Genomic DNA, 18,579 nt, shown 5'->3' on the forward strand with positions numbered 1-18,579 from the left:
TCTGACACTGAAGGTCAAAAGGTAACAACCTTGCTTTTACTCTTGTAAATCATACTTCATACTCTTGTGAATCAGGCTTTACCAATGAAGGAAACAAAAGCTCAAAAAAGAGCATCAGAGACAAGGTCAAGGAGATCCACTGGTTGCAACTTAGCGGCAGAAAGTCTAAAATAATCACCTCATTCGATAACTGTTTCTGACTCATCTGGCAACTGTTTCTAATTTATCTAGGAACTGTTTCTCTGTTCTGTTCCCAGATAATGATAAAACGATGTGATCGGCTTTAAAAACTCTGTACCCCGGCCGTTCGGGGCCACACTGTTATCAAGAGTGTTGGTCCCGATCGGTCAGCCTTGCCTCTCATTGTGATAAACTTTGTTGCAACTGTCACTGGTGCCCGTAGCATTCTGTTTCAGGAGTCGTGTGGATGCAACATTTGGTGCGTTGGCCGGGAAAGTTAAAAGTCTGAAACAGGGCCCTTTCCTCAGATTGTTCCGCCGGAAAAGTTAAAAGTCTGAAACAGGGCCCTTTCCTCGGATTGTTCCACCGGGAAAGTTAAAGGTCTGAAACAGGGCCCTTTCCTCGGATTGCTCCACCGACCCCTGAGAGGAAGCTCGGGATTGGGAGAGGTAAGGAATTCTTGGGGCATGCCATTTGAATGACTCAGGAGGGTCTGCTGGACGCGGCTATAGACCCAGAGTCAGGGATCCTACTGGGACACCGGTGGACCCCATTTGGTTTGGTTTTTGTCAAGAAGGATCCTATTTTCAGGTGGCTGCCACGGCCTACTGGCCTTGAGATCTCAAACTTGTGTTTTCTCTGTGTCTTAATTGTCTTCTTCCTGTTGACTGTCTGTGCGTCCTTGTCAGTTTTGCCTATCTTTGTCATGGGTCAAAATCAGAGTACCCCCACCCCTCTGAGTCTCATACTAACCCATTTCCAGGACTATAGGAGAGCTGCCTCAGTTTTCGGCCTCCACGTTAAGAAGCCAGTCCTCCGAACTCTCTGCGAGGGCAAAAGTATGCCAGTGCTGCAATGATGACAGACCATGAAGTTTTATGGCAACAGACCCTTCCTCCAGAAACTTGAGCCCAACACACAGAGCTCATCGCACTAACAAAAGCCCTAAAACTTGGAAGAAACAAGTCAAAAGTGCCTTGGAGCTACGATCTTGACAGAGCCCTTGCTTCCACTGGAGCCCAGTTACACTCCTAAAGATTTGGAGTGAATTTCAAAAAAAGGGGAAGTAAGATGCCGGGACAAAAGTGGTTTCAGGACCCTGAAGGTAAGATACTCTTACCCGTGGCATTCGGGTGGCGGGAGTGCTGGAGAAAAGAGAGATGCTCTCCTGTTCCAGGAGCCTGTAAATCCGGGACCATTTCAGACCTGAACCCACAAAATCCTTAGAGGAAGACAATGGCTTTCCTTGTTAAATTGGATGAATGCTGTAAGTGGAACATCCCTGCCCATCTGCTGAGCTTTTCATGACCCTAGGACACAGGTGGCTCAAATGGACAATCCCGCAGAGTTAAGCCCATGTTCGGTTTGGGGTTATGGTTTGCCTTCAGTTCCCAGGGCAGCAGAGGCACTGTCTGTCTGTCTGTGCCCCATCTCCTTCCTCCACCCCTTTGTCACCATGAAGCAAGGAAAGAAAATCTCTGTGAAGGTTGTAATGCTTCTAAGACTGTTGATGAGATGTGTGACTGTTTAAAGTAGATAAAGATTGTGATTCCCACCCTCCTGTGACATCAACACGCAGCCGCTGGTGATGAGGGAAGGAAGGAATCCAAGTTCACATACAGGCTGGGTTGCATAGGTCGCTGGAGGGAATGCCCACGTTGTGCCCAGGCCAGCCCAGTGTGGATGCGTGATCGGAGCTGCACGCCTGTGGCCGTCTGACGGTGGGCGTCCTGACTCCGCTGCTAGGCACCATCACCTACTCCCCATGGCTGTCTGTGCCTCTATGCCAAGCCACTGAGGGACCTTTGTCTTGAGAGAAAAGGAGACGCTAAGCCTGGCAGAGGAAGTGAGTAATTTACAGGAGGAACCAGGAAGTAGGAGACAGGTGTGTTGAAAGTAGAAAAAGAAAGATGGTGGACAAGAAAAGTGGCAGGATGGGGGGCCGGGTCTAGTGTACCGGTGCTGGGAAATCTTAAGCGGGCTGGGCTTCCAGCTCTAGGTAATTGCTCATGCTGGCGTGTGAGATCATCTACCTTCTGTTTCTGGTCTTGTAAAGCACGAAGCCGTTGCAGCTTACCCTGGCGTTGATCCTCAATGATCTTTTGTTGTTGTTTGATTTCGTCTTCCAGACGAACTCTTTCTGCATTCAGCTCATACACCTCGCATTCTAGTTCCATGATACGGTCTTGCGTTTGCGGGTCGACCACAGGTACAGTTTGGCTGTCTTCTCTCAGACACTCCAGTTCGTCTTGCAGAAATTCATTCTCTTCTCTCGTGGATGCAAGACGAACGTCTTGCTCCTCCACGGTTTGCTGTAAAATTTCGTTTCCTCTTAAGACTTGGCCGTACTTCTCTAATAGCTCCTGGAGCTCTGGCCTTCTTTCAAGTTTTTCGATACAGATTTCTTTGTCTTTAATAAGTCGTGTCAATCGCTTATGCTCCTCCAGAGCAGAGGAGAGCATTTCCTTAGTTTCTCTATGGTCGGCATCCATCTGCTCAACACTCTTTTTGGGTTGTAGTATTTCATCGTCTTTCTCTTGACTGCGTTGAATTAAACACTCCTGCTCTAACTGGGAGGACGACTTAGACAAGTTATACGTGTTGGTCAGTTCTTTAATAGCTTGCTCATACCTGGCTGTTTTCTCCAACAGCTTCTTTTCAGCCCGGCACAATTTTACTATTAACTGTCCTTTTTCTATTTTTAAGGCCCGTGTAATAGATTTTGTTTCCAGAGAATTCTTATGGTTACAGACGGTAGTTTCTTCCAGCCGACGTCTTACGTCTTCAAGCTCCAAAACCAACTTTCCATTTTCCACCTTGAGATTGAAAGCAGCTTTCTTTAAATTGCCATTCAGCTCTTCCATTTCTGAAAGGCTTTCCTGCAACTTTCTAACCGTCGTTTCCCTCCCCTTAAGTGAGTCATCTTCAACAGTATTGTCAGAGTCTTGATTAAGAGACGGTGCTGGCTCCTTCTCAGCTCTAGCAGATTCCTCCTCCTCTTGTTTAATATGTTCCTTAAGTTCAGCGTTCTCCTTCGGGATGTTTAAATTATGTATTTGCGACGGATCTGACCGATGCAAATCATTAACAGCCAACTGACTTTGAGGTGATTCTTCGTTTTGTGCATCTAACTCTTCAGCTATGTCCATCTGCTCGTCTTCAAATGGACAAGCTCCCTTTTCATCATTGAGATCGTGTTCCACTTTGCCGTTGATGCCGTTGCCTTCATTTTGTTGTTCTGATAGCTGACCTTTCATCAAAACCCTGGGCCGTGTAGTTTGTTTCTGTCCATCGAGCTGCCCCAGCTCTGCTGTTGGGAGTTCCTTCTCGGTCCTACCCTGAGTGGATTTTTGTCCGTCGGCCTCCAAGTCACATCTGAAATGCTCTACTTCTGAATCCAAATTCACACCTCCTGGAGCCGTACGTTCAATCACTTCCGGCTCATGGCTCACTTTCCAAAGTGCCAGTTGAAGTGCTTCCCGTCCTTGACCTGATGAGTTTTCTTGTTCTAAAACGTAGACTCGCCCTTCAAGTTTCAGATCGTCTCCAATGAGATTGTCACCCTGGGTTAAGCTACACTGTGGCGTCATCTCCTTTTCCGCGTCGGACAGCACTTGCCGCGGTCCAGACACTTCTTCCACTGCTGTACTCTCGGAAAGAACTCTTTCCTTTTCCGTCACTGTGTCACTTTGCCTCAAAACGGAAGGCTGCGATTCACATTCTTCAATCCTTTCTTTCTTTTCCTCATTGATCCGGTCCCATTCTCTCCTTAAAGCGTCTCTCTCACTTTCTACCGAAGATAATTTGTTATTGATGTATTTTACAGTGTCCTCAAGTTCTTCAATTTTCCTGGTAGACTCCACTTTTTCAGTCTGTAGCACTTGAATGGTGTTTTGCATATCCTCAATGACAGACTCATCAGCTGCTCTGATTCCAGAGTCGTCCTTCTCTAACAGATTTTCCAGTTCTTTGATTCTTTTTTCATAGCCTTTTGCCTTTTGATGGTACCTGCGACGTATTTCTGCCAGTGTCTGTTGATAGACGTTCTGCAGTACTGCCTTTTCAAGTTGATGGTCATCGATGGCCTCATTTCGATTCTGTTCAAGTTCCCTGATGGTAACCTGCAGTTTGTAGATTCATTTTGCTGGTCGCTATTCGCTCCCGGTGCTGAAGTCTGGGAAAAATGCTTCCAATGGCTAACTTCAGCCTCCAGTCTTAAAACTTCATTTGACAGTCTGCTTATTTCTTGTTGTGACCAAATGAGGTCAGCAAAGTCCAGGTCATCCCCCGGGGAATCTGAAGCAAAGTAGTTGATACCGTAACCCAAGGAAGGTGACACTGTGGTTGATCGAAGGGCTGATTGGAGCTTCAGCAACTGGTTCTTGAGCCCTATCTGTCTCGCTTTAAGAAGTTTCATTTCTGCCTCTTTCTGTTGTAGCTGATGTCGGTAGCTAAGAGTCTGCCGCTTTATTTGAAGCTCCGAGGCTTCATACTTCTCTTCCAGATGACTACAAAGACGTTTAAGTCTCTGATTCTCCCATCTTAAGGTTTCCCGACTCCCTTCACTCTCTTTTCGGTCAGAGTCAGGTCCTTCTCCCACCTTTTCGGTTCCCTCCATCCTCACATCTTTGATGACCTCAGAGATGTGGTCAGTGAAAGAAGCCACACTGCCACCCACTTGCTCTAGGGAATGGCCCAGGCCACCAAACGAAAAGGACATCGTTGCGGGTCACAGAACTGACCTGGTCCGCTCGGCAAAAAGCGTCCAGCGCAGTCGGACAATCCCAATAAGTGTCTCCAAAAGGAGGCCTGCGCGAGGCTACTGATCAAATCACAATCAGGCGTTTCTAGGCAACGCCACAGTGCACGCGGGGCTGCTAGGGGCTGCGCGACCCCTGCCCACGACCTCCCACCCCTTACCCTCCCCCCATTGCCCCGGGGCCATCCCAGGCCGTCCCCAAGTGCATGTGAGCACCTGCGGCAGAAAATGCGCCTGGCTGTGGACTTTCCTGTGAAGTCCAATCACAGTACACAGCGCTCTGCAGCTTGTGGTTTCCACGTAACAATTTCTTGTAATTAACATGAAATGTACACAGTGACAGCACCCATCCACCTAAGGAGGTAGAAACATGTCTACCCCCACCCGTGGGCACAATCCTAAAGGGGGCATCCGGAGGCTCCCAGGTACCCTAGCCCCTCCCGTCTTCCTCTCCCAGCATCGCACCCCCCCCCCCCCCCCAATGCGTGTGGCTGTTCCCAGCCGCCAGGACCTCGGGGTCACGCCGCTGGTGCCTGCTGCCCTCTCCCACTGGTGCACCGCCTAGCCGGGGCCAGGAGTCAGGACCCGCGGCGGTGCCAGTACACCGGGCTCCGCACGCTCGGCAGGGCAGCCTGGGTGGGTGGGGGGGGCGGAGGGGTCTCAGGCGGCGGGGGCCAGGCCGCACGCCGTGCCGGGCCTGGTGCTCCTCTGCCAGCCCGGTCCCATGAGCCCCCAGCAGGCGGCGCTGCTGGAAGTAACGAGGGGAGGGCGGGGCTTCGGCTGGGGAGCAGCAGAAGCAGCCGCCACAGCCGCCGTCACCCCGCCGCCACAGCAGCAGCTGCCGCCGCAGCCATCTCGGTCCGGAAGCGATGTAGCCGCGGCAGGCTGTCCCCCAAGCTGCCCGGCCCGAGCCCCGCGGGCCGCTCCTTACACTGCCATTCAACCGCATGAAGCAGCTGGTCAACCAGACCATGGGCAGGTGAGTGACCCACGCTGAGCCGGCCGGGAGCGCATGGGCCGGGCACCGGGGGTCAGGGTCAGGGCCCAGGCCGGGGCGGGCCGGCTGCCCCGCGGGGCCCCGCGCTCCGGCCCAGCTGCCCGCCCGCCAGCTCGGCGCCGGGTCCGCTGCAGGCCAGGGACGAGAGCTGCGCCACGCCGCGGCCTGGTGCCCAGCTCGGGGCCGCCGCCCGAGCCCCCGGGAACAGCGGGCTGGCCGGCCTCCCGGGACGCCCCCCGCGCGGGTCCCCGCCGCCTATTGTCCCAGCCCCGCTGAGCATTGTCCTCTGGGGTCTGGACCCAAGCTTTTCCCGGGCCTCCCACCCGCCCCCCGCCGCAACCAGGAGTGATATTTTGTGTGTGAGTGGCTCAACCATTGTGTCTGTTCCCGATTCATAGAGTTCTGAGTGGTGTCTTGCAAGGAAATATTCTCTTCCCAAGAATGAGGACCTCGTGAGGCACCCCACAGTGAGGTTCTGTGGAATGGACATGTGGGAGAACTAGTAATGGCTAGAAGAAGTGAGTTCTCATGATGCAGTTTGTTGACAGTGGGTGAAATAAAGGAAGGAACTTCTCTGTGAGCAAGAGTGCGTTCGAGGGGTAATGTGACAATCTCACCTATTTAATAGGGGCAGGGGTGGGTGGTGTCTCCTCAGCAAAAAAAAAGAGAAAACCAAACAAACTAAAAAATAATAAATAAAAGATATTTAAACTCTCTATTACAGATTCTAAGAAATGTAAGCGACGTGTCAAGTGCAAAGTCTGGACCAAGTTTGGATCCTGTTTCAAACACACCACCTATAGAATTTTTTTCTGTTTTTTTTTTAAACAACTGGGGAAATCCAAACACGGACTGTGGAGTAGGTGCTATGGAGGAGTTTCGGCTGCTGTGTGAGGTACAATGATGATGTTACCATTTTCCCGGGGTGGGGGAAGAAAATGCTTACTGGTAGGAGATTCACATGGAAGTATTTATGGGGGTAATGCTATACTCTCTGGATGTGCCTTAAAATATTCCGATGACAACACCGACAAAAAACGGGGATAAATAAAACAATATTGAAAGATGTGAGTCACCAAAGTTGGCTGATGGGACGTGGGTTTTCGTCCTACTGTTCCCTCTACGTTCATGTTGTTTGCAAATATGCATACTGAAAACTTGGACTAATAGGGTATGGGAAATGGGAATGTGTATTTTCCAACCAAGATGGCGGCCCAGGTCTTGGACTTCTTTAGCGTGACGAGCCAGCGGCCCACGTGGAACCCCAGCTGCCCGTTCAGGTGGGCACGCGACAGGGCTTCTCACATTCTCTGATCTGAGAAGGGAGCGTGCCCTTCCCTGGGGGGTTAAGAGTACCAAAGGATGTCCCCGCCCTGCTCTCCGACCTGTGACTCTCACGGCTTGCAGGTCTCCACTCCCGCCAGGTCACACTGTCGCCTCCGCCGGTTTTCGATCACGATCTGTCCGAACCGGTCGGTCGTCCATGTTCACCTGGGAAGGGAAAGAGGAGGCTGGGCGATGCCAGAAGGGCTTCTCGAATACGCAAAATCAGACAACAGTATTCTGTTTCTGAGCCGTCAAGGCTGATGTTTGCTAATACCCAGTGCAGTCAACGGAGTCGGGTGCGGGCCCGGCACGCGGGGCTGACGAGAGCGTCGTCTGCTGCCGCCCCCTGCGGGGCAACCGGGCGGTGTGCGCTCGGCCCGGGAGCCGGTCAGACCACTGAGCGGCTGCTCCACAGGTAGACTCCCACGTGCACGCCAGGTGCAAGAGGGTTTACTCCGCAGCGTGATGTGTAACGGGACCTATGACGGAAAGGACTCACATGCCCATCCGCTGGGGTTAAAGCAGTTGTGGCATGGTCGTTTAATGAAATATTACATTGCCATGAAAACAGCAAAAGGACATCCAAGTAGATGTAGGTACAGACGTAGACACACATACCGACACAGATACAGATGTGGAATGATTCTCAGATAACAGACTCTCGAAAAGTACAGTACAGAGGGCTGTACTGCCCTTAAGAAAAAAAAATCTCTAGCTACATTTATATATGCACAGAATAATTCTGGAATCTGGCAGTGTTGCTTCCCAGGTTGGAGGACTCACTAAGGTCCGGGGTAGAAGTGAGACTTACCTTTCCCTGCATACCCTTTTGTACTATTTGATTTTTTTTTTGAAGTTTTGCATGTGGTGTTACTTATCTAATGAGAAACCATTTAAAACCCCCTTCTTACGATGTTTATTCATTTTTGAGAGAGACAGAGCATGAACGAGGGGAGGGGCAGAGAGAGAGGGAACCCCAGAATGCGAAGCAGGCTCCAGGCTCCGAGCTGTGAGCCCAGAGCTCGACGTGGGGCTCGAACTCATGAGCCGTGAGATCATGACCTGAGCCAAAACCAGATGCTTAGCTGACTGAGCCACCCATGTGCCCCCCATTTACCACTTCAAAAAAACCATTAACCATTAATTAAGTATCTATATGCACAAATGTCACAAAACATACATAATACACCGCGCACTAGTATTACTTTGTCCCAAAACGTCAACAGTTTACTATACGAAATGATTCCCAGAGCTCCTGTGACAACGGTGGCAGGCAAGAAGCAGCATCACTCTGTGTTGGTGGACGTGTGAGGCTTACGTGGCATGAATGGTCACACTGGGTGCCTGTGAGCACGTGCTCCGTCGTCTTCCTGCCTGGGTCTGAATCCTGGCCTGAAACTTACCAGCCGTGAGGCCGTGCGGCCGTGGGCAGCAAGCTGTCCAATCCCTCTGTGCTTCGGTCCCCTCACCGGCCACACCCGCCACACCCTGGTTACCTGACAAGTAGGTTAATACAGGTCACACTCATGGAAGGTGCCTGCTATATAGCAAGCAACTTCTACAAGTTCGCTACCCTTATTATATCAGTACTGAAATTTGCATCACTCAGGGCGCCTCGGTCGGTAAGTGACCGACTCTTGATTTTTGGCTCAGGTCATGATCTCACAGTTTGTGGGTTTGAGCCCCGCACTGGGCTCTGTGCTCACAGCATGGAACCTGCTTGGGATTGTGTCTGTCTCTCTACCCCTCCCCTGCTCGCTCTCTCTCTAAAAAATAAATAAATATTTTAAAAAAAGTTTTTTTCATCATTCATGTGGTTTTTGTCATTTTAAAATACTGATTAGGAAATCATGGAAGGCATGTGAGCAATTAGTACACCTGAGGAGGCTGATGGTTTGCATTTGTTAGGAAATTGCTGAATTAAGTGAAAACGGACACATCCCCAGGCTTGCTCCCAAGTGACTGGGTCCATGGTCAAGATTCACTTCATCCACCATTGCTATCTGATGTTGAATAAGAGAACGCACGAATGAAACAAGGTGAACAGAGCAGGGTGAACACCCACAATGTGTGAAAACGAAGCAGAATTCAGGGGCACCTACGTGGCCCAGTCGGTTAAGCGGCCGACTTCGGCTCAGGTCACGATCTCACAGTTCGTGAGTTTGAGCCCCGCGTCGGGCTCTGTGCTGACGGTTCAGAGCCTGGAGCCTGTTGCAGATCCTGTGTCTCCCTCTCTCTCTATTCCTGCCGTGCTCGCGCCCTCTCTCTCTCTCTCTCAAAAATAAACAAACGCTAAAAAAATAAGATAAATTTAAAAAGGAAAGCAAGCAGAATTCATTTTCCCCAGTCCTGGTATCCTGCAAGCAAAGACAGATTCCCAGGACTTACAGAAGCCAGATGAGGCCAGCTACCATTATATCCACTCACCAGGACTGAAGACTGAGTCTGAGGAATGCCCCCAGTTACACAGAAGGAAGGAAGAAAACTCAACCGAGAACCACCTCTACGGGAATGTGGCCTGGAGCATGAAGGGGTGAGAAAGTCAACCAAGGTAAGGTCTAGCCGTAGATCTGTCCATAATTATGTGACACGGGGCAAAGCCTTTACTGCTCTCATCCGTAATGGAATTTAAAAATAAAATGAGATGAAAAAAATAAAATCAATAAAGTTAAAATGAAATAAGCAATAAAATTAGCCGCCATGTATTCAGTCACGTGTGCCCCCCGCTACACATCATCTCATGAACTCCCATAATAGCCCAGAGAAGTTATCCCTTTATAAACAAAGCCCTGGCGGGGGCACCGGGGTGGTTCAGTTACTTGAGCGTCCATCCAACCCTTATTTCGGCTCAAGTCATGATCTCACAGTTTGTGGGATCAAGCCCCACGTCAGGCTCCAGGCTGCCAGCGCAGAGCCTGCTTGGGATTCTCTCCACCCACCCCCACCCCCACCCTGCTCCTTCCCTGCTCATGCTCTCTCTCAAAATAAGTAGAGAACTTAAAAAACAAATCAAAATCAAAAACAAGGACCTGGGGCTCAAAAAGATCCAAAAACAGCTAATAACCTGCTCAGCAGCTGGGCAATCCTGAAAATGCTCTTGTACAAATTAACTAGCTTACTCCTCACTACACCCTATTAACGTCGGGACTGTTATTATTCTCATTTTCCTGATAAAGAGACAGCACGGAGAGGTTATGAAACTTGTCCAGGTCACACAGCTAGGCAATCTACCTCCAGAGCATGGACTCCCAACCACCCTACCATTCTGCCTAAGGGCACCCGGCCAATCATAAGAGCCAGGGCCAGGACTCGGACCCACGCTGAATAATTCCAAAGCTCTAAAACAGAACCCTTCCCACCACATCAGAAGAGAAAAACAGGCAACCAGCGGGCCAAACTCGGGGATCTTACAAATTAGGAATTTTACATTAAAATTCTACACTGTAGCTTCTGGAAAATTGGGGGTTCTCAACTCCAGGCTCCCATGTCCACATGGGAACAACGAGGTGGCACTGAGCAGGGGTGAACTTTGGTTCACCAGAGTCCCCAGCACTCCTGTCTGCCTTACACCTGGCCAACTTCCTCCACTGCATCAGCTGCCTGCCTCGGAAGGAATCAGGGTTCGCTACCCTGACACCCATATGTTAGCCAAAATTCCTTCCATCACGATCTATGACTCTATAATTAATACAACGGTAAAATGTGAACTTTACAAAGTTTTTGTAAAGGCCAAGAGAGAAGTTCCAAAAACCCTGGCTGCGAGTTTGCAGGAAGTTAAGAAATCAGGAACGCTGGGAATTGCTAGAATCGATTTAAAAAGGCGATGTGTGTGTGGCCAGAGGCGGAAGGAAAAGAGTGAGTGGAAATTTATACTGACGTTGCTCAGAGAGGGTTAGCCACCACGTGAACGCATACAGCACGCAAAGGTCTTGAGCTTCCTTTTACCTGTTGGTAGTTTATGAACGTAGCTGTCTCAACACTGTTAGCTGCCCACTCGAGAAGGTTGGCCGACTGCTCCGGAGTCATGTACACCAGCACGTGTTACGTTATCAGCAGTGCTGGCAATCTTCAGAGAAGAAAAAAGGCACATAAGTATGTATTCATCAAATCGGGACTCTAACGGCAGCCACGGATAGTGCTGACAGGGCAGGAAAACCCTGGGGTGCACACCGCAGGAAGAGGAGAAGCCCCGGATAGCACGTCAACTATCAAGGCGGTAAGAGGTGGAGAGCCCGTTGTGACCCAAAGTTTCAGACCGTAACAACGTGAGCACTGAGCAAGGTTTTGTCTGGCTTGCTACAAATTCTCCCCCGGCAGGCCCGCACATGGTGACGAGGTGGCCCTGCAGACCCCTTGCTCCGAGGCAGTCTAGTTCCCTTCCCCTGGAATCTGGGTTAGGCCTGTAACTTGCTGTGGCCAATACAACAGTAGCAAACACGACGCAAGCGGAAGCTGAAAATCACTTGCACGTTGGCCCTTGCCCTCTTGCTAGGAAGCCTGAACCCGTGTGGCAATGAACCCAAGCTGGCTTGCTATCGGAGGGGAGGCCCTGTGCGTGAGAATGAGGCATCCACATAGGAGGGAACCCCAGGGGACCCCAGCTACAGGAGTGAACCCCAGGGGACCTCAGCTGCAGCTGGCTCCAGTGGAAGAACCACCCAGCTAAGCCCAGTCCAAATGGTCCCCTCACACAATCCTGAGCAACTTGTGAACTGCTTGAATTGTGAGTTGTTCGAGACCGCTGAGGCTGCAGAGATTTTGTTGCACATCAAAAGCTGACTGATAAAATGCAGAAATACTGCTATGCCTTTAACAGAATCTAATTCTTCTTACACAAACTTTTATCATCAAGAATTAAAAACAACACGAACAGTCTTCAGCCAATGACACATTAGTATGCGGTCTGAGTTACCAGACCCGAAGTAACGAACAAATTACGAAACAGGAAAAGCAATAAACTCCTACAGAAATCTCTAAACGCTTTACAGTTGGAAGGGAACACAGGCAGCCCTAAATCATGTGAGCTCTGCTGATTTATTCCGGCTCCTTCTGACTCCTTTACTGGATCCTCCTCCTTCTCTGCCCCTTTACGCTGCTGTTCCTCATGGCTGGTTGCTATTTTTCTCACAAAGCAAGTAGGTTACTTTTGCCTATTTTTATTGGCGGGGAATTTCAAAACAAGTAAATTGTCTGAACTGAAAATACCCAAGCAATTTGCTGAAAAGAACATCGTGTACGTTAGTGTCAGAATGTAACCCATGCAGTTAGACTCAGTGCCTGGACTCATGATCGCTAGAGAGAAAGGCTACCCACAAGTGCTGCTGGCTTTGACCTGACAGTCCCGACTATCCACTGCTACTGTTCATCAGGATTTCCTTTTTTTTCTTTTCTTTTTTTGACAAGGAAATGTTGTATAACTCAAGTGACTTAAAAATATACATCCAGGGGTGCCTGGGTGGCTCAGTAGGTTAAGCATCCAACTTCAGCTCAAGTCATAATCTCACAGTCCATGGCTTCGAGCCCCACATTGGGCTCTGTGCTCACCGCTCAGAGCCTGGAGCCTGCTTTGGATTCTGTGTCTCCCTTTCTCTCTGCTCCTCCCCAGCTCGTGCTCGCACTCTCTCTCAAAAATAAATAAATATTTGGGGAGCCTGGGTGGCTCAGTCGGTTAAGCGTCCGACTTCAGCTCAGGTCACGATCTCACGGTCCGTGAGTTCGAGCCCCGCGTCGGGCTCTGGGCTGATGGCTCAGAGCCTGGAGCCTGCTTCCAATTCTGTGTCTCCCTCTCTCTCTGCCCCTCCCCCGTTCATGCTCTGTCTCTCTCTATCTCAAAAATAAAATAAACGTTAAAAAAATAAAAAATAAAAAATAAATAAATAAATAAATAAACATTAAAAGAAATTAAAAATATATATCCAGGTGCGCCTGGGTACCTCAGTCAGTTGAGCATCTGACTCTTGATTTCGGCTCAGGTCATGATCCCAGGGTTATGGGATTGAGCCCTGTGTTGCGCTCCATGCTGAGCATGCAGCCTGCTTGGGATCTTCTCTCTCTCTCTCGTTTCCTCTACCGCTCTCCCTGACTTGCACATCCTCTCTTTCTCTCTCTCCAAAATAAAAATATATGTATGTGTATACAAATACACACACACATATGTATGCATATATCTACAAATGCTCTCTGGACCCAACTGGGTCATGGTACAAAGAATGAGAGAACTAAATCCAGAGGATAGACAATGAAGTCCAAGTTGCAGATGAAGTTGAAAATTAGAAAGAAAAACATTAAAAGGAAGTTTAAAGTAAGCAATTTTTTTTAACCTAAGTCTAAACCCCCAGATTATATCAATAGGAACGATTAGAAAAAGTAAGTGAGTGGAAAAAAAAGTTTCAAAGCCTCAATAGGTTGGTAATTAGAGAAAAACAGTTCCAAAAACGTTTTTATTTATTTAAAATTTTTTTAAATGTTTATTTATTTTTGAGAGACAGAGCACAAGCAGGGGAGGGGCAGAGAGAGAGGGAGACACAGGATCTGAAGCAGGCTCCAGGCCTCCAGGCTCCAAGCTGTCAGCACAGAGCCTGATGCAGGGCTCGAACCCATGAACCATGAGATCGTGAACTGAGCTGAAGTCGGATGCTTAACCGACTGAGCTACCCAGGTGCCCCTCCAAAAACCTTTTTAATGCAAAAGGCACTGACTATTACATACAGTATTACCACATGGGGGGAAGCCAGGTGGAGAAGGCTACGTGGGAATTTCCTGTACAACTTTTGCAACTTTTTTTTACAAATTTGAATTATTTGAAAGTGAAAAGTTAAACACGTTTACAGTGTATTTTTAAGAGGCAGCCTTCGCCAACATTAAAAACAGGATTAATACTTTTCAGAAGAGAAGTCTAAGCGAAGCAAAAACAGCCCACGGAGGAAAACACAGAGCACAAATGAACCCCAGAGAACTATGAATGTAATTCTAATACTTGTGATAGCCGCTGTTCCTTATCCATTTTGTAGATCTCCAGGACTGAGGCAAACTTGCCTATCAAGAGCTCCCCTGATTAATTTTTTTTTAAGTGTATTTACTTATTTTGAGAGAGACAGAGGGCAAGCAGGGGAGGAGCAGAGAGAGAGGGAGGGAGAATCCCAAGCAGGCTGTGTCAGCACAGAGCCCAATGTGAGGCTCAATCTCATGAACCAGGAGATCACGACCTGAGCCGAAATCAGAACTTGGATGCTTAACCAACTGAGCCATGCAGGCATCCCAAGAGCTCTCCTGATTTGTAAGTGATTATTTCCCTGGCTACGTAGCACATTTGCCCAAATGGTGTGTTTCTACGTTCGCAGCGGGTTGCTGCTGGTTACCACCGCAACTGTCATAATCTACAGATTATAGCTTATGCGCCAATTTCCGTTCAACTGCTTTCACACGCATACTTAATATAATCTCCAAGCTCTCCGCGCAAAGCCTGACATGGGGCTCGATCTCCCCAACCGTGAGATCATGACCTGAGCAGAAATCAAGAGTTGGACGCTTAACCAACTGAGCCACCCAGGCGCCCTGCAGTTATAGGTTTCTATACATATAATTATCTTCTCTCAAACTTTATGGTATCAGGCATCAGTATGTTATAAAAGCAACACACGTGATTCTGATGTGAAAACAGGAGAAACATTGCTTCTCAAAGACTTAGAAAACCTCCCTCCTAGCAATGAAATGATAAACATCTCAGAATTAAAAACGGAACACGGGTATCATGCTGCACTTTCACCTGACCTTATTTCGTATTCGCATGAAATCACAAACGCGTAAGAGGTTAAAAGAAGATCTCACTGTGGATTCACGTTACATTTCTTTAGCTTCTCTTCGAGTTCAGGTGAATCTCGGAGATCTGCTCCAATAATGGCATAGCTCTTTGAATCCAACAGATGTCCATTTGGAAAGCCAAGAAGAGATTATCATTTCAACAGAAATTCATCCAGAGGTGATCATTTCAATGGATTTCTTTTCAAAATTCAATTATTATTTTTTCTCCATTACAGAAATACATGTCCCACTGCAAAAAGGAAAAAAAAATCAGGAAGGAGGAGGGTGGAATGAACGAAAATCACATCTTCCAACTATTAATGTTTTGGTATAGAACATTCCAGTCTTTCTTCTATACATACAACATAAACCCATACACACAACATAAGCACATTTTCTGTCACACAAATACGTACACACACATCACACAGGAAAAAGAAAAGAGGGCCAATTCTTCTTTTGAAAACTGCTTCTCCTACTTAACAGTAATATCAATGACATCATCGTCTGTAATGATTTCCTAGCATTCCATCAGTGGATAAAACAACTTACTCAGCCAAGCCCTCACGATTAGGCCTGTGGTATCTCCAAATTTTCTCCATCTGAGGCACTGCGATGAGCATCTTTGTTTAGACCTCATGAAGCACCTGTCCAGTTAAGTAGGTCTCTAGGAGTAGAATTAGGAGGTCAAAGGGTAAAATATTTAAGTATTGGTACCGATCGGCTGGCCACTCTCTAAATGTCGTGCCAATTTGTGAGATACTATGTTTAAAAGAAAATAGCTTCTAAAGTATTTACAAATACAATGATAACATTTGCTTGAAAATACTCCCACAGAGATCGGACAGCATGGTTTCTATAGTGGTTCTCGAGCTTTGGCAGTCATCAGAATCACCTGGCGGGCTTGTTAAAACAGACTGATGGCTTCAACCCCCCGAGTTTCTGATGTAGCAGATCTTCCAGAAGTAGACATTTTGTCAAATTCTTTCAAAAGCTAGACATCTGTATTTCCAACCAATGCTCCGTAGTGGTGATGTCACTAGTCCAGGACTACACTTTTAGAACCTGGTACAGATGAAATTGGCCACAGTTAAAAGTTCATTGATGGGTACATGGAGGTTCATTTACTTACTTACTTTGAGAGATGGCGGGGGGGAGGGAGAGCGGGGGAAGGGTGGAGAAAGAGGGAGAGAAAGAATCCCAAGCAGGCTCTGTGCTAATAACACAGAGTCCAGTGCAGGGCTCAAACTCATGAACTGTGAGATCCTGACCTGAGCCCAAATCACGACTTGGCCATTTGACTGACTGAGCCACCCAGACGTCCCCCTTGATTTACTCATTCGGACTGACTTTTCATTGTGTGCCCATTTATATACTTTTAAGTTTCACCTCGTGCATATTTCAGCTTTAAGAAATGATCAATTTCAAGATGCGTATTTTTTCTCAGTTTCACATTTCTGAAATGAGGATGCATCAGTCAATAACGTTTCGGTTTAACTTATCAGCACCTTTTCTTTCCTGACGGTAAATAGATAGTGTGATTCTTGCAATCACAGCCTCAAAGGTTTAATGAAATAGGGCAATTTTGCAATGAAAATGTGTCAGTGTTATCATCGCCTATCACTTTTCTCAAATTTTCACTCCCATTTGTATTTTCATTAATTTTTATTTCAACTGTCCGTCTCCCAGAATGATGGCAAGATCAAAAACTATCAAGGACAGGACTAGAAAATTTGCCCACACAAGACACAAACCCAGAGTTAAAAACCAAGTGAAAGGCTAAGAAAGAAATCTGCCAATCAACAGTTGACGAGGGATTTATATCAAAGAACATTGCTTTATGTTGTAAAGGATTCCTATAAATTGAAAAGGAAATGAAACAATGCAACTGGAAAATATATGAGCCGAGGAAATTTACAAGAAATCCCACAGGCCAACAGAAGGAAGGAAGGGTACTCCGTTTCACTAGCACGTTCAAAGTTATAAAAAATTTAAAACAAAGTTACAAAAAAATCTTTAATTCATAGATTTGGCAGACTGGCAGGAATTTTTTAAAATGGTAGTAGCCAGTGTTAGCGAGGGTGTAGGGAAAGGGAACCCGCATCTATCTGGTGAAAATACAAATTAGTCGAAAGGGTCTTGAAGCACGGCTTGGCAGTAGCTATTAGAATTCATAAGGTACAATTTTTTGAACTGGCAATTCCTGCGAATATTCACATATAACTAGGCTTTCTACAAAACTGTCTCACAGGAAACCATAAAGAAGGCAGCAATCTAAAGGAACATCAGTAGCGAATACGTTAAGTAAAATGGAATTTCCATGCAGAGGAGTACTACGAAGTCACCAGAAATAACGAGGTAGATCTAATCTGGCAACATGAAGACAGCCGTGATTCCCTAGGATGCACAAAGAACAAGTTTCAAAACAGTACGTGTAAATTATTCGCTTTACTAAAATTATACATATAACTGTATTTATTTATTTATAGAAGTATAGATTCACTCTTTCAACAAATACATGTTGATCTACATCATATATATTTATTTATTCAATATATGCATAGATTCCTTCACCAAAAATTTACTGAACCTTTTGCGGGCCGGGCACGGGATTCTATTTACATGTGTATTTTCTTACGTGTGAAATTTACCTGCCTCTAGGTACACTGTCCATCCACAGGAGAAAACACCCTGCACAGTGGTTATCGTCGTGGGGGGAGAGATTGCGCAGGGTCTTTACTTTCTACTTCACATGCTTCTACACTGATGGGTCGAAGGCAATGCAAAGTGCTAACTAACCTTTCATTACAGCTAATCCTTCTGACGCAAATATTAACCAAATATACAGAAAAGTATGACGGCTACGATGTAGAGAAAGCAGATGTGCCAGCCAATGGCAAAGCCTGAGGAGGTTCTACTTAAAATTGGTACGAGGGAAACAAAGGATGGAGGAGATATTAGTTTCTGTGGGAGTCTGTTCACTAGGAGCGTGACGAGGGCACTGTGCTGGTGTAGAGGCCTGTCTAGTTGCCTGACGTTTCCTGTGTTATCTGTGCCCACCATCTAAGGCCATCCTCTCTGAGCATGTTTTCTGACCTGAATTATTAATAAGCCCCTTGAACTTCTCTGTCAGACACACACTGAACACAATGGAACATTCTGGAAGAGTGTTTGTGACGTTAGTTTTAAAGGCTTAGAAGGGAGGAAAGAGTTGTTGGAAACACTCATACTGAAAACTTACGGGGAAAAACTGAGCCCCGGGGCCAAGGACCTAATGTAACAGGTGAAGCGGGTCAGGTACGAGACAACAGTGGTGGGCATGTGCATTCCCTCTCAACGAAGCAGCCATGTAGGAGTCAGGGTCTGAGGCTGCCGGACTGGATTTTTCCAAGGAAAGATTTTCCGGAAAAAGCTCCTATATTTGAAATGTTTGCAACTCACTGAAATGTTTTTCAAAAGATTTCAGATTGGGACCTATGGACATCTAAGAGGGGCCATACAAACAATTGTTTCAAGT

Source organism: Panthera pardus, unplaced genomic scaffold, assembly GCF_024362965.1.
Source record: "Panthera pardus isolate Hobbes unplaced genomic scaffold, ASM2436296v1 HiC_scaffold_5, whole genome shotgun sequence".
Lineage (NCBI taxonomy): Eukaryota > Metazoa > Chordata > Mammalia > Carnivora > Felidae > Panthera > Panthera pardus.